We start from the raw sequence: 12,064 nt of genomic DNA, 5'->3' as shown, positions 1-12,064 counted from the left end.
AGACCTTGCTCCTTCCGATTACCACTTGTTCCGATCGATGGCACCCACACTTTCTGAGCAGCACTTCAAAACGCACGAAGAAGTGGAAAATTGGGTCTCTGAATGATTTGCCTCAAAACAAGAAAAGTTCTATTGGGACAGTATCCACAAATTACCTGAAAGATGGAAATGTGTAGCTAGCAATGGACGTTACTTTGAATAAAGCACTTTTGATGTTTCTCTTGAAATTATCGTGTTTTCTTTGATTACAAAATCCACATTATTAACTGATACACCTAGTATGTATATTTGAGGAAGGGGCCATGAGAGAAGGAAGGATGCTGTGCAGTAAAGAATTTAACCTTGCCCAAAAGGAGGTGTGGCCTTTGTCCTCAGCTGACAATCTGATTTTCAGTGGGGGCTGGCCACACAAGAAAGACTAATAATTCAATTTAAGTTGAGGCTTTGGGTCATGTAGTATCAGGTGACCTAGAAACTGAGATCAAGCAAGTGAGCAATCAATCACAGGTGGAACCCCAATAAAGACTCTGAACACCCAGGCCCAGGTGAGCTTCCCTGCTTCGCAATACCCTGTGCATACTGTCTCACGTGTTCCCACAGAAGCCCCACCTCTGATACTTCCTGGACTTTGTCCTGCAAGCCTCTTACCTTGGCTGGTTTTAGTCTGTATCCTTTCCCTGTTATGAACCATAATTATGAGGGTAACAGCTTTCAGTGAGTTCTATGAGTCCTTCTTCCTAATAATCAAACATCAGGGTAGCTCTGGGAATCCCCAAACTTGCAGCTGATGCCAGCAGTGAAGGTGGTCTTGTGTGGACCGTTCCTTCTAAACTTTGTAGCTGACTAACTCTCACCGTTCGCCTAAACCCGTGGTTGGCAAACTGCGGCTCGCTAGCCACATGCGGCTCTTTGGCCCCTTGAGTGTGGCTCTTCCACAAAATACCACGGCCTGGGTGAGTCTATTTTGAAGAAGTGGCGTTAGAAGAAGTTTAAGTTTAAAAAATTTGGCTCTCAAAAGAAATTTCAATCGTTGTACTGTTGATATTTGGCTCTGTTGACTAATGAGTTTGCCGACCACTCAGGGGCTACAGCTGAAGGGTCACACAGCAAGTTGTTTACATAGACACTGGACACTGGCCTTGGAGAAAGCGGGAGTGAAAAAGAGTGCTTAGATTTTATGCTCTGCTTTAGTTCTTGATTTTTTTACAAAACAAGCCTGTGTTACTTTTATAATTAAACATCACTTTTAAGAAACACATACCCAAAAAGCTGCTTCAAGAAACTTATTCTGTCAAGATGTTCAGCACAGCCTGGAGCAGCAAAGTTCTGGAATCATCAGGAAAACTGCTTCTCAATTTATCCCAAACATTAATTTGTATGTGAACTTATTTCTAACCCCCATTTTATCAAATTAACAAAGATTGTATTACTTATATCACCAAAGAGTCCAAGCCTGCAGTAACAGTTTTAGTAAGAATGTGAAAGTATGTCCATACTTTTGACTAAATCAAGACTGTTCTTACATAAATTTCCGGCCATTCTATTCATGCTAATACAATCATGTGCCGCATTACGACATTTCGGTCAACAACGAACCACATAGAGAACGGTCGTCTCCTAAGATTATAAGGGAGCTGAAAAAGTCCTATTGCCTAGTGACATCATAGCACAATGCATGTCTCACATGTTTGTGGTGATGCTGGTCTAAACAACACTACTGTGCTGCCAGTCACATAAAAGTACTGCACATACAAATATGTGTAGTATGCAATACGTGATAATAATAATAAACAACTATGTTACTGGTTTATGTATTTACTATACTATACTTCTTATAGCTGGAGTGTACCTTCTACTTATAAAACAGTATGCCATGATACATGACAGCAGCCTCATACATCTGGTTTACTGCATCTCTTAATTGCATAATTTTCTCTTGTGTTTGCTTTAACCTTGTGTTGTACAGTAACACGATATATAGGTTTGCAGCCTAGGAGCAACAGGCTATGCCATATAGTTTAGGTGTGCAGTAAGCTATACCATCTAGGTTTGTGTAAACACACTCTATGATGTTCACACACAACATAATCACCTAACGATGCATTTCTCAGAATGTATCTCTGTTGTTAAGTGGCGCATGACTGTATCACTAGAAGAGGATTTCTGCTTTTATAGTGCACTAATTAGCATTGCTGTAAAGCTGCAATTCACTAATTGTAATTAGAGGCAGGCTATGAGTCACTGGTAATAGAACACATCTCTGTACATTTTTAACCACTTTGCCTTCCTATGAGACATCTGCATAGAGTTCCAATTGTTTTATGAATTCTTTAGGCAATTACCTTTTCAGGAGGTCTTGTTCTCCTCCATCTCTCAACTCAAAAGTCAATGGGAACCTACCAGTCTAACTCCAAAAAGTACACAATCCAAATAACTTCAATTTTCCAGAGTGTTCAAGAAATGCCATTTATCACTTGTGTTCCATTCCATTTTTCTAATATCTCAATAGCCAGTCACTTTAACCAAGTTGTAACTTCCTAACAAACAAACTTAACAAGGTGACTTTTTAAAAGGTGACTTTAGATAAGTAAAAGTTGTAAGACAATATCAAAAAAATTAAATTCATCATCTGTGAGGTGAAGAGTTTAGGAAAAAAATATTTTGAACTAGATTTCTAGACTACCTGAGACAATAAGAGTAAAACAGATAAATATATGTGCATTAAGTACATACACTAAGCAGGATGCAAATGTAACCACGTAGCATCGGTTTGGAAAGCACTGTACACAACCTGGACAGCAAAAGAAGCTACAAGGCAGGTGTATCAACAGTTCTTCCCACACTCCAATTTAACTACCATAATAAACTGGCTGCTATAAACGAATAAAGTGTGTCCATCCAAGAGCAAAAAGAGACTTAGTTCCGGCAGCAATGACTTTTCAAGAAGGAGAGCCTTGGCCACACTAAGAGAAGATGCAGACATTGTCTTGAAGCTGACCTGACTGTACCAGATGCCCTGTCCCGAAATCCCCCAAAGAACACTGATGGGGAAGGGAAGATAATGAGAAAGATGCACAAAGAATAAAAAAGTTAAAAACTTAACAGGGAAGGAAGAACAAGAGCATTCAAGAAGCCACGCACCATGTGGGAGGAAGCCCATTGTAATATATGCCTATAAACAATTCTTTACAGCTTACAGAAGGGTTTATAGCCATTCTCTCTTCTAGTCCTGACAACAACCCATTATTAGTGGAGAAAACAGTGGCTCGGAGAGCTTACTGTCACGCCAAGGTCAGGCACAAAACGAGGACTGCAATTTGGACCCTATCCCGAAAGATCAACTAAGGAGCGACAAGGAGACACCTGGGGAAGTCAAGTGCACGCACAGTGCCCCTGAGGAATCCGGGAAGGCTGCAGATCACAGCGGGCGGGGTGGAGGAGAGGGAGCAGGGGCAGGTAGTGGCCAGGACACCTGGGCGTGAGCAGCCAGCCCGTCCGGCCCGGCCCAGCCCAGCCCTCCGCACTCACCCGAGGCCCGGGCGGGGTCGCCCGGCGCTACGGCTCCTCCTGGCCAGCGGCGGCGGCGGCGGCGACTGCAGCGGCCAAGGCAGGGACGCATCATGCGGCCGCGCTCATGGCCGGGCCGGAGCGGGCCGCGTGGCTCGGAGCGGGCCGGTCCGGCCGGGCCGAACGAAGGGAGGTGGCCGCCGACCACACACCGGAGCCCAGAACCCTGCCTGGAGAGCACAGCAGTGCGACCCCCGGAAGTGAACCCGCGAGGTCAGCGGCGTCGCGCCTGCGCAGCTCAGGCTGTCCGCCGGGCTCCTGGCCGCGGAGATGGGCTCGTGAGGCGATCTCCGGGACTCAGTGGCCAGGGTCTCTCTGGAACAGAGGCTCTTAGGGAGTGGCAGTTCCTTGAGAAAGGCAGCTTCTAGTCGCAAGCTCCCCTCGCTAAAGTAAAGGATCTCCAAACTGAGATCCGGAAGGGAAAGGATGGGGTCTACGGGCTGCCGCAAGGTCCAAGCCACGCGTTGAGCTGTCATCCAGGGTCCAGAGTTCTTCCCAAGTGGTTGGAGCCCGCGGCGACCTCTTAAGGAACTGTCAGCTGTAGGTGTGGCCTGTAGGGTGTGCGGGAATGAGAACTCAGAAAACGGGGACAAGGAAACAGCAGTGAAAAAGATGGAGGCAGAAGCATATGCGGAAAAGGGGAAGCATAGCCCGGCTGGTGTGGCTCCGTTGATTGAGAGCCCTCCCGTGCACCAAGAGATCCCTGGGTTGACTCCTGGTAAGGGCACATGCCTAGGTTGCGAACTTCATCCCCAGGAGGGGATGTGCAGGAGCCAGCCAGAGGATGTTTCTCTCTCATGGATGTTTCTATCTTCCTCTCTCGAAAACCAACAAAAAGATATTTTAAAAAAAATAAATAAATAAGACATACAGTTCTCTGGTTTAAAAAGAAAAAGGGAAAGCATACTGGGCTGGGGAGTGGAGGCCTGGCAGCTGGGGTCTGCGGGGGCTCTGGTGTTCCCTCTCTGAGGGACCTGGATGTCAGAACATCTCAAGGATTCCTTCTAGGTGATGTCCTAAATATTTTGAAGGTAGATACGTTTTTTATTTATTTGGTTTTCCTATAATATTTGGGGCAATTGCTGCAGGTCTGGGAAGTAGATGCTCAGTGTTTGTTGTTAAACTGGTAAGTACTGACTAAATTGTATGAGAAAAGCAGTAATTATAGTTAAGGAATCTATGAGAATTTCACTAACTGCAAGCTACTTTCTCATTATTTACTGTCTTGCCCCCAGAAACTCATTCCAGCCAAACTTTAGGAATAAGGGGTACATTAAATTAATCATCAAAATGCCAGCTTTAAAAGTTTAAACGTGTGTTCGTGGGTCTTGTATGTCTGTATTCAGAGTGGTGCTATGCATTCAGTCACCCTTCACTGAGCCTCCTATTGCCTGGGATCGTTGTTTTCACAAAGGAAAAAGTGAGGTTAGCCCCTCCAGTCAGTGGTCAATTCTTTTCACATAGGCTGAAAGAAAGGATGGTTATCTCTGATGACACCAAGACTATACTTGAGATATACTTGCTTCGAGCAATGTTAAAAGAATAGCTTCTTAAAACACACACACACACACACACACACACACACACACACACAACAAGTGAGCCCGGCAAGTGTGCCTCAGTGGTTGAGCATCATCCCATGCACAAGGAGGTCACCAGTTGGATTCATAGTCTGGGCACAAGCCTGGGGTTGCGGGCTACATCCCCAGTAGGGGGCATGCAAGAGGCAGCTGGATTTCTCATGGATGTTTCTATCTCTTCTTCTCCCTTCCTTTCTCTGAAATCAATAAAAACATATTTTTAAAAAGGTAAAATCATGACTTTTATACAAATATAAACACATGTAAAATATTTAATTTAACTCACTAATTAATGATAAAGTATGTAAGAGGATACAAATGGTTGAGATATGAATCCAAAAGATAGTCACATATATAGGCAGTCAGGAACACTGAGATGAATTTGCTTAATAGATGCAAAACTGGCTTCTTTTACAGTGGGGGAGGGAGGTCAGTTGGACTTCTACTATACAAGATTCACTTGTCTGTCATATCTGTGGGCAAGAGTCACTTTCATTGCTATAAATTCTCTATAGCCTATGGACTTATAAATAGCTTAAAGAAAAGAGAAAAAAAACAACTCATGGAACCAGATAACCAGAAGGGTGTGCCAGACAACACCCAATTGTTCATTGAAAACACCCAATACCCATTTCAAAGTCTTACACAAAAAGTAAAGAGGGCAAAGGGCTTGTATGCAGGCATATAAGCATAACCAATGGACGCAAGACACTGGCGGGGGACGGGGGGTGAGGGCATGTGCCGGGGGGTAGGGGAGGCCAGGGGAAGGTCAATGGGGGAAAAAATGAGACATATGTACTATTATTTGTAATACTTAAAACAATAAAATAAAATTTTTAAAAAAGTAAAGAGCTGGATCCCTACCCCATAATTCTCCTGAGTCCCCACACTTGTCTGCATTTTTTTATTACTAGCATAGCTTGTTTATTCTAACTTTAAAATTGCACCCTTGTTAAAGGAAATAATAGCACAATGAAATAATGCTTTAAAATATTTAACAAGAATGACAGCAGATGACAAAAACAATTCAACTCTTATCAAGGACTTTGATCTCTTTCTCAACAGAATTGACATGTGCGGTCTGCTGCAAGTCATTTCCCCTCTCCGGGCTTCAGCTTTGTCTTTTTCCCCCTTAATCTCTAAAATATGAGATTAGTCTTGATTTCTAAGGTTTCTTCCAGTTTTAAAACTGCGTCTCAACACAGAGGTGTTTTTTGGTTTTGCCTCTCTCTGATTTCACTGAGGTCCTGGGGGCAGAAAACCTCCTAAAATTGGAGGTCTTTGCAGGGAAGGGAATATCCCAATCTCTGGGTTAGTTCTGGTTTCCCCTCAGGAGCTAGTTTCCAGCTAACCAGTCATCCCAGGAAATAGCCCTTTTAAAAGTGGAGGCTCTAGTCACATATGTGAAAGGAAGCTCAACCCAAATTCAAACAGGAATGAATGCAAATTTAAAGTACAAGGAGATCCCAGTTTTCATCTAGTAAATTGGCAAAATAAAAGTTTGGTAATACTTCATGTTGGCCAGGCAGATCAAATTAGTGCAATTGTAAATTTGTTCAGCTCTTTGCAGAGCAAGATACCCTTTGACCCAGCGATTTCCCTCGGGAATTTATCCTACTGATAGACTCACCCATGTGCACAAAGATGTTTGTACTTGAGTATGTATGGTAGCATGGTTTTAGAAGCAAAAAAACTGGCATCACCCTATACACCCATCAATATATTAAATAAATTATGTTGTATACACAAATGAAATACTGTGCTGTGCAATTATAAAAAGAGAATGAGGCAGGCTTTTATGTGTTCATATGAATGGTCTTCCAGGTGGTATATTAAGTCTATTGTGTAAAGCTGTGTATTTGTGTAAAAAAGAAGAATGGGGGGTATATGTTTTTATGTACATAGAATATTCCTGGAAAAAAATATACAAGAAACAAGTCTGTAATTTATTTTTCTAAACCCTATGTTTATTTTTAAATACATAAAATTGTAATTAAAAGTAAATGAGACAACCCAATAAAACAATTGGCAGAACACTTGAACAAGTACTTCACAAAATAGACTATCCAAAACAGTGTTCATTTTCATTAGTCATTGGGGAAATGCACACTCAGACCACAATGAATGCTATTTACATACCCAACATGAAGACCCCCAAGTGTTGAAGTAACTAGAAGTTCTGTACACTGCTGGTGGGCATGTCATTGTCAAACTGCCTTGGGCAATTGTTGGGAGTATCTGCTGAAGCTGAGCATACTGTACCTATGTTCACCAAGAGGCGTGTATTAGGATGTTCACCCAGCACTACCCATGATAGTTCTAAATTGGAAACAATCCAAAAGCACATGGGCAACAGAAGGAATAAATAAATTGTGGTATATTCCTACAATGAAATACTGTACAGAATCAAAGTCTATATTACACACAGCCATACAGACCAATCTCACTAATAAGATGTTGAGTAAAAGAAGCAAGACACAAAAGAGTACATATTATCTGATCTCATTAAAAAGAAGTGCAACGTTAGGCAAAACTGATCTTTTGTAGAGGAGACAGGGCAGGGCAGTGGTTACCATTAATGGGGGATGCTAGTAATGGTCTATTTCTTGATCTGGGTGCTGGTTATATGGGTGTTCACTTGGTAAAAATTCATCCAGTAATTGTCTGCTCAACTTCAAGTAAACAGTGTGTGAGAGAGAAGAGACAGACAAAGGTACAGAGGTTTGTTCCAGAAGACCCAGTGGAGGATTTGATCACATTTGTGGTTTTTAAAGGTCATTCTATCTGCTTTGTGGACAGCATATTGGAGAAGGTCAAGAATAGATACAGGTAAATTTCAACTAATAAATGTCAATGGAGCAATTGAAATAGAACACTGAAGGTTTGGCAACCACGATAGTATTATTGTTGATGGGTGCTAAACTGCTGGAAAATAGGATGTTTAAATAATCTCAAAGCATCTTCCCACAGAAGGATGTTTGGGGTTGTTTCTTATTTTTTTTCCACCGAGTTTGTAGTGTTGAATACAACAGCCAGACTAGGGAAGCCGGAAGGCTTAAATTCCACAGCCCATGGTATTAGACAGGCCCAGAAAGTGGTATGATGTGCTCCTGAATTTACTTTCACTGGGTCCCTGTGCCTCCAGCTGTGGGTAGAGCCTGCTGAGGCTCCAGGACTGTGCTGGTGGGAAGGCAGATGGCTAGTGGACAGGTATGGAGCAGTTACTGAGGGTCAGGCTCTGGTCTTGGCCCCCGGATATCTCAAGCTCACTCTCTTATGCCCTTTGGAACTTGACTTGAAAGGCATCTTTCTCCCTGGAACCCCACCTAAAATCGCCTCCCCCCTCTCCGCTCCCCCCCCCCCGAGCCCTCCCCTCCCCCCGGCCGCTTCCATTTCTGCAACATCTCACTTCCTCCACCCAGCTTTGCTCCTTGTCAGGTCTCAGCTAACTTCCTATATCTTTCACTTAGTTATCCCATTGTTTCTCCCTCGCTGCAATGCCAGCCTCACGGAAGGCAGGGAGTTCTGTTGGTCTCCACTATGGTCTCCCAGTGCCTGTCAGTAAGTAGGTACTTAATAATGATTCATGGGATGAATGAACCCCCCATGGTTGGCCCCTTTCATAAATGAAGAAACAGGCCCAGTGAGGGTAAACAGTGTGCTCAATCAAGGTCACACAGCTAGGCGTGGAGAGCCAGGATTCAGACCCAGATGCCTTGCTCTTTGGCTGCTGTCATATTGCCTCACAGATGCACTTCATCCTCACATCCCCGTGAAGCTGTACGATCAGGAAACGAAGGCTCAGAGTTAAGGGATTGCCCAAAGGAAGCAGAGAAGCGTGTAGACTTCCTTGCATCTGGCTGTGAAGATCCTGCTCTTTACACTGTACACACTCCCTAAGGAGCCGGAGGCCATGCTCCACAGCAATGCAGCTCCATACCAAGCTCCAAGGACTGGCTGGTGACATGATTCCTCTGCTCCTGCTGCCAAGACTCAACCCACCAAGTCCCCTGGAAGCAAGGCCCTGCCCATGTGTGCTCTTTTCCAATCACTCAGTCCTCTTCTTGTCCTTGTCTTAGACTCATATTGGTTCATTCAGAGGCATTTAGTGATCTACTCTGTGCTTAGCACCATGCTAAGTGCTGCAGACACCAGTGAGCAAAACCAGACACAGTCCTGCCTGTTATGTTAATTAGCTCAGAGACTAATTGAACAAGTAAGTGCACAATTACAAACTGATATGTTCCAATAAAGGAAAAGCACATTGTATGGTGAGAGGGTATAAACCTGGGAATCTGATCCGGTGTGGGGGTCACATGGAAGGCTTTCTTCAGGATGTGATAGGTGAAGGGCACCTGGGTATTGGATGAGCAAAGGGTGCAGGAGGTGGAGGAAGAGGGTTCCAAGCAAAGGGTGGTGGGGTGGAAAGCAACTTGAATTGTTTGAAGTTCTGTAAGGGGCCCTTGTGTGGAGGGCAAAGGGGGAGTGGCTTGAGTCCAGGCTGGAGCGTTTAGAAGGGCTTGGGTCATTCAGGGTCTTAACAACCAGTTGAGGGGTGCCAGCCACATTTGAGGGAAAGTGGGAAGCCACTGGAGGATTTGATCACATTTGTGGTTCTTAAAGGTCATTCTGGCTTCTTTGTGGAGAGCATATTGGAGAAGGGCAAGAATAGATGCAGGGCAATGTCAACTAATAAATGTCAACTAACTGAATTAGAATACTCAAGGTTTTGCAACGCTAGTATTATTGTTAATGGATGCCAAACTACCGGAAAAGAGGATATTTAAATAATCTCAAAGCACCTCTCCACGGATTACTAGTTATTTACAAAAGGAAGAAACGGTCCCTTTACACTGAATAAATATCACCATCTCGACCATTGCTCAAGCATAGTATCATACAAGACACACGGCTGTTTGTGCCTCCTGATACAATGCACTAAGGACACACAGCTATGCAGCACTGCTGCCAAAAATTAAACAGTGCTCCTGACTCCATAAGGGAGCAATCAGAAAAATATAAACAGACATTCTACAAAACAACTGGCCTGTACTCCTAGTACACATTAGTGTCTTGAAGGGGGGAAAAGCTGGTAACCATTCCAGATTAAAGGAGTTTGCTTTTGAAGATGGAGGAAGGGGCCTCGAGTCAAGGAATGCAGGAGGCTGCTAGAAACTGAAAAAGGAAAGAAAATGATTCTCCCCAGAGATTCCAGAAGGAATCACCCCTGCTGATACCTTGATTTTAGGACATGACCTCCAGAACCGTAAGATAATAAATTTGTGTCATGTTAGCCACTAAGTTTGTGCAATATGTTACAAAGGGGGAAGGGAAAATAGACATGGTGGGTAACCAGAAACACAGACTAATGCTATGTCACAACACCGGTTTTATCTTGTATAATTGTTTTTGGACTCATTCTCTAATCGAAGTATTTTTGAATATTAATTTAGTCATCTAATAAATTTACTATTTCTCCTTCCTTTTCTTCCTGCCCTTCCTATAGTAGCATGAGATATCTTAGCAAATGCTCTGTCCTAAATATGTTGTTTTCCCTTGCCTGCCCAGAATCTGTCCCCCTTCTCCTCACAAGAGTATCTCATTTTCCTGTGGGGAACCACCCTTCCCTTGCTCCCTACCCAAGTAGCTGGTTAGGGCTGATCCTCACTCCTGTCCAGATGTGGCCAATCCAGTTATCCCAACACCTGGCCTCAGAGATTGGCTCAAGGTGATGAACACATGAGTGATGTGGTCCATTCAGACCGAATCCTGGGACTTCGGCTGGAAATATTGAAAGAGAGACTCCCCCACCCCCTTTCTTTTTCTGGCTAAGTTGAAAGAATATAAGCCTGTTGCTGCCAGAGACCACTCCATAAAAAGAACCTAATCTGAGAATGAAACCAAATCAGAGGGAAGCAGTCAGGAGGGGAAAGAGACTAAGTCCTGATAACATCATTTGAGCCCCTAGATCTTGCTGGACCAACTCCAGAACTTTTCAGTTATGGGAGCCAATACAGTCCCTCGCTTCAAAAACCAGTATGAATTGAATCCTTATAATTGAAAGAATCCTGGTAAACACACCTTCCAGGTCCAGACATACTACTTCTATTATATTTCCTTGATTTACCAGTCTCTATATTTCACAACAGAGATAAGGTTAATCTAGCATGACTTGGTCTTTTCATTGGTGCTTCCTCTTCTGAGGGACACAAATATTTTTTTGTAAGTAATCTGTTATGAATATTTTTCAGGCCCAAAGTCAAGTTCACTGAACTTACTTTCTTCCCCTTTTTAAAAAACGGCTATGTCATCTGCCTCTCCCCAACCCTCTGGCAATGTCAGAAGACCTTTAATAAGATAGGAGAGAAAGTCCATATGAATCTCTTGAAGAGAAATCATATTTCCCCCAAATGGAATTTGACCCTGAATGAGCTCATACGTTTCAATGTCCCTAACTAGCTGGTATCACCAGCCAGGTCAGGCCTACAGGAGATGGTGCCTTGTGCTAGGTTCACTCACTGAACAGAGGAGGACTTCCTCCAGCCACAGCTACAATCCTCCTCTATTCCCATAAAGTATGCAAGACAGGCTCATACTCTGCTGGACACAGGGCAGACCTTACAGGAACCAACGTTATGTCTGCTTATCTGTAGTGTCCACATGAAGAAGTGAAGGCTGTCCTCCCTCCCTTCCTGAGTTCACACCAAACTTGAAACACCAAGAGAACTATCATACGTGATGGCCATACCCAGCTGGTCAAGCAAATCTGGGAAGGACGAGAAGCAGCTATGACCCAGCCATTGCTCCTGTGGGACTGCAGTTCCCAGCTATTTTTCTTCATGTAGTTCCCTTAAACTTCTCCCAGCAAGTCTGAAGTCCAATAGGTCCTCTTCCCACGGACCAGCAGCCCCATGCTT

General features: G+C 43.7%; 1 protein-coding gene across 3 annotated transcripts in view; it reads right to left on the bottom strand.

Annotated features, from left to right (window-relative positions):
* The window catches only part of ZDHHC7 (zinc finger DHHC-type palmitoyltransferase 7), a 36,147-nt gene extending 32,391 nt beyond the window's left edge, over window positions 1-3,756 (bottom strand). For all 3 annotated transcript variants that reach the window (XR_008554965.1, XM_054710837.1, XM_008139725.3), the window contains exon 1: window positions 3,529-3,756. The gene's annotated coding sequence lies outside the window, so the exon portion shown is untranslated. The remainder of the gene's footprint in view (window positions 1-3,528) is intronic.
* Between the last annotated feature and the right edge of the window lie 8,308 nt (window positions 3,757-12,064).

This window comes from Eptesicus fuscus, chromosome 21 (assembly GCF_027574615.1).
Source record: "Eptesicus fuscus isolate TK198812 chromosome 21, DD_ASM_mEF_20220401, whole genome shotgun sequence".
Lineage (NCBI taxonomy): Eukaryota > Metazoa > Chordata > Mammalia > Chiroptera > Vespertilionidae > Eptesicus > Eptesicus fuscus.
The sequence above is the reverse complement of the archived record's forward strand: the minus strand, read 5'-3'. Positions and strand labels throughout refer to the sequence as shown.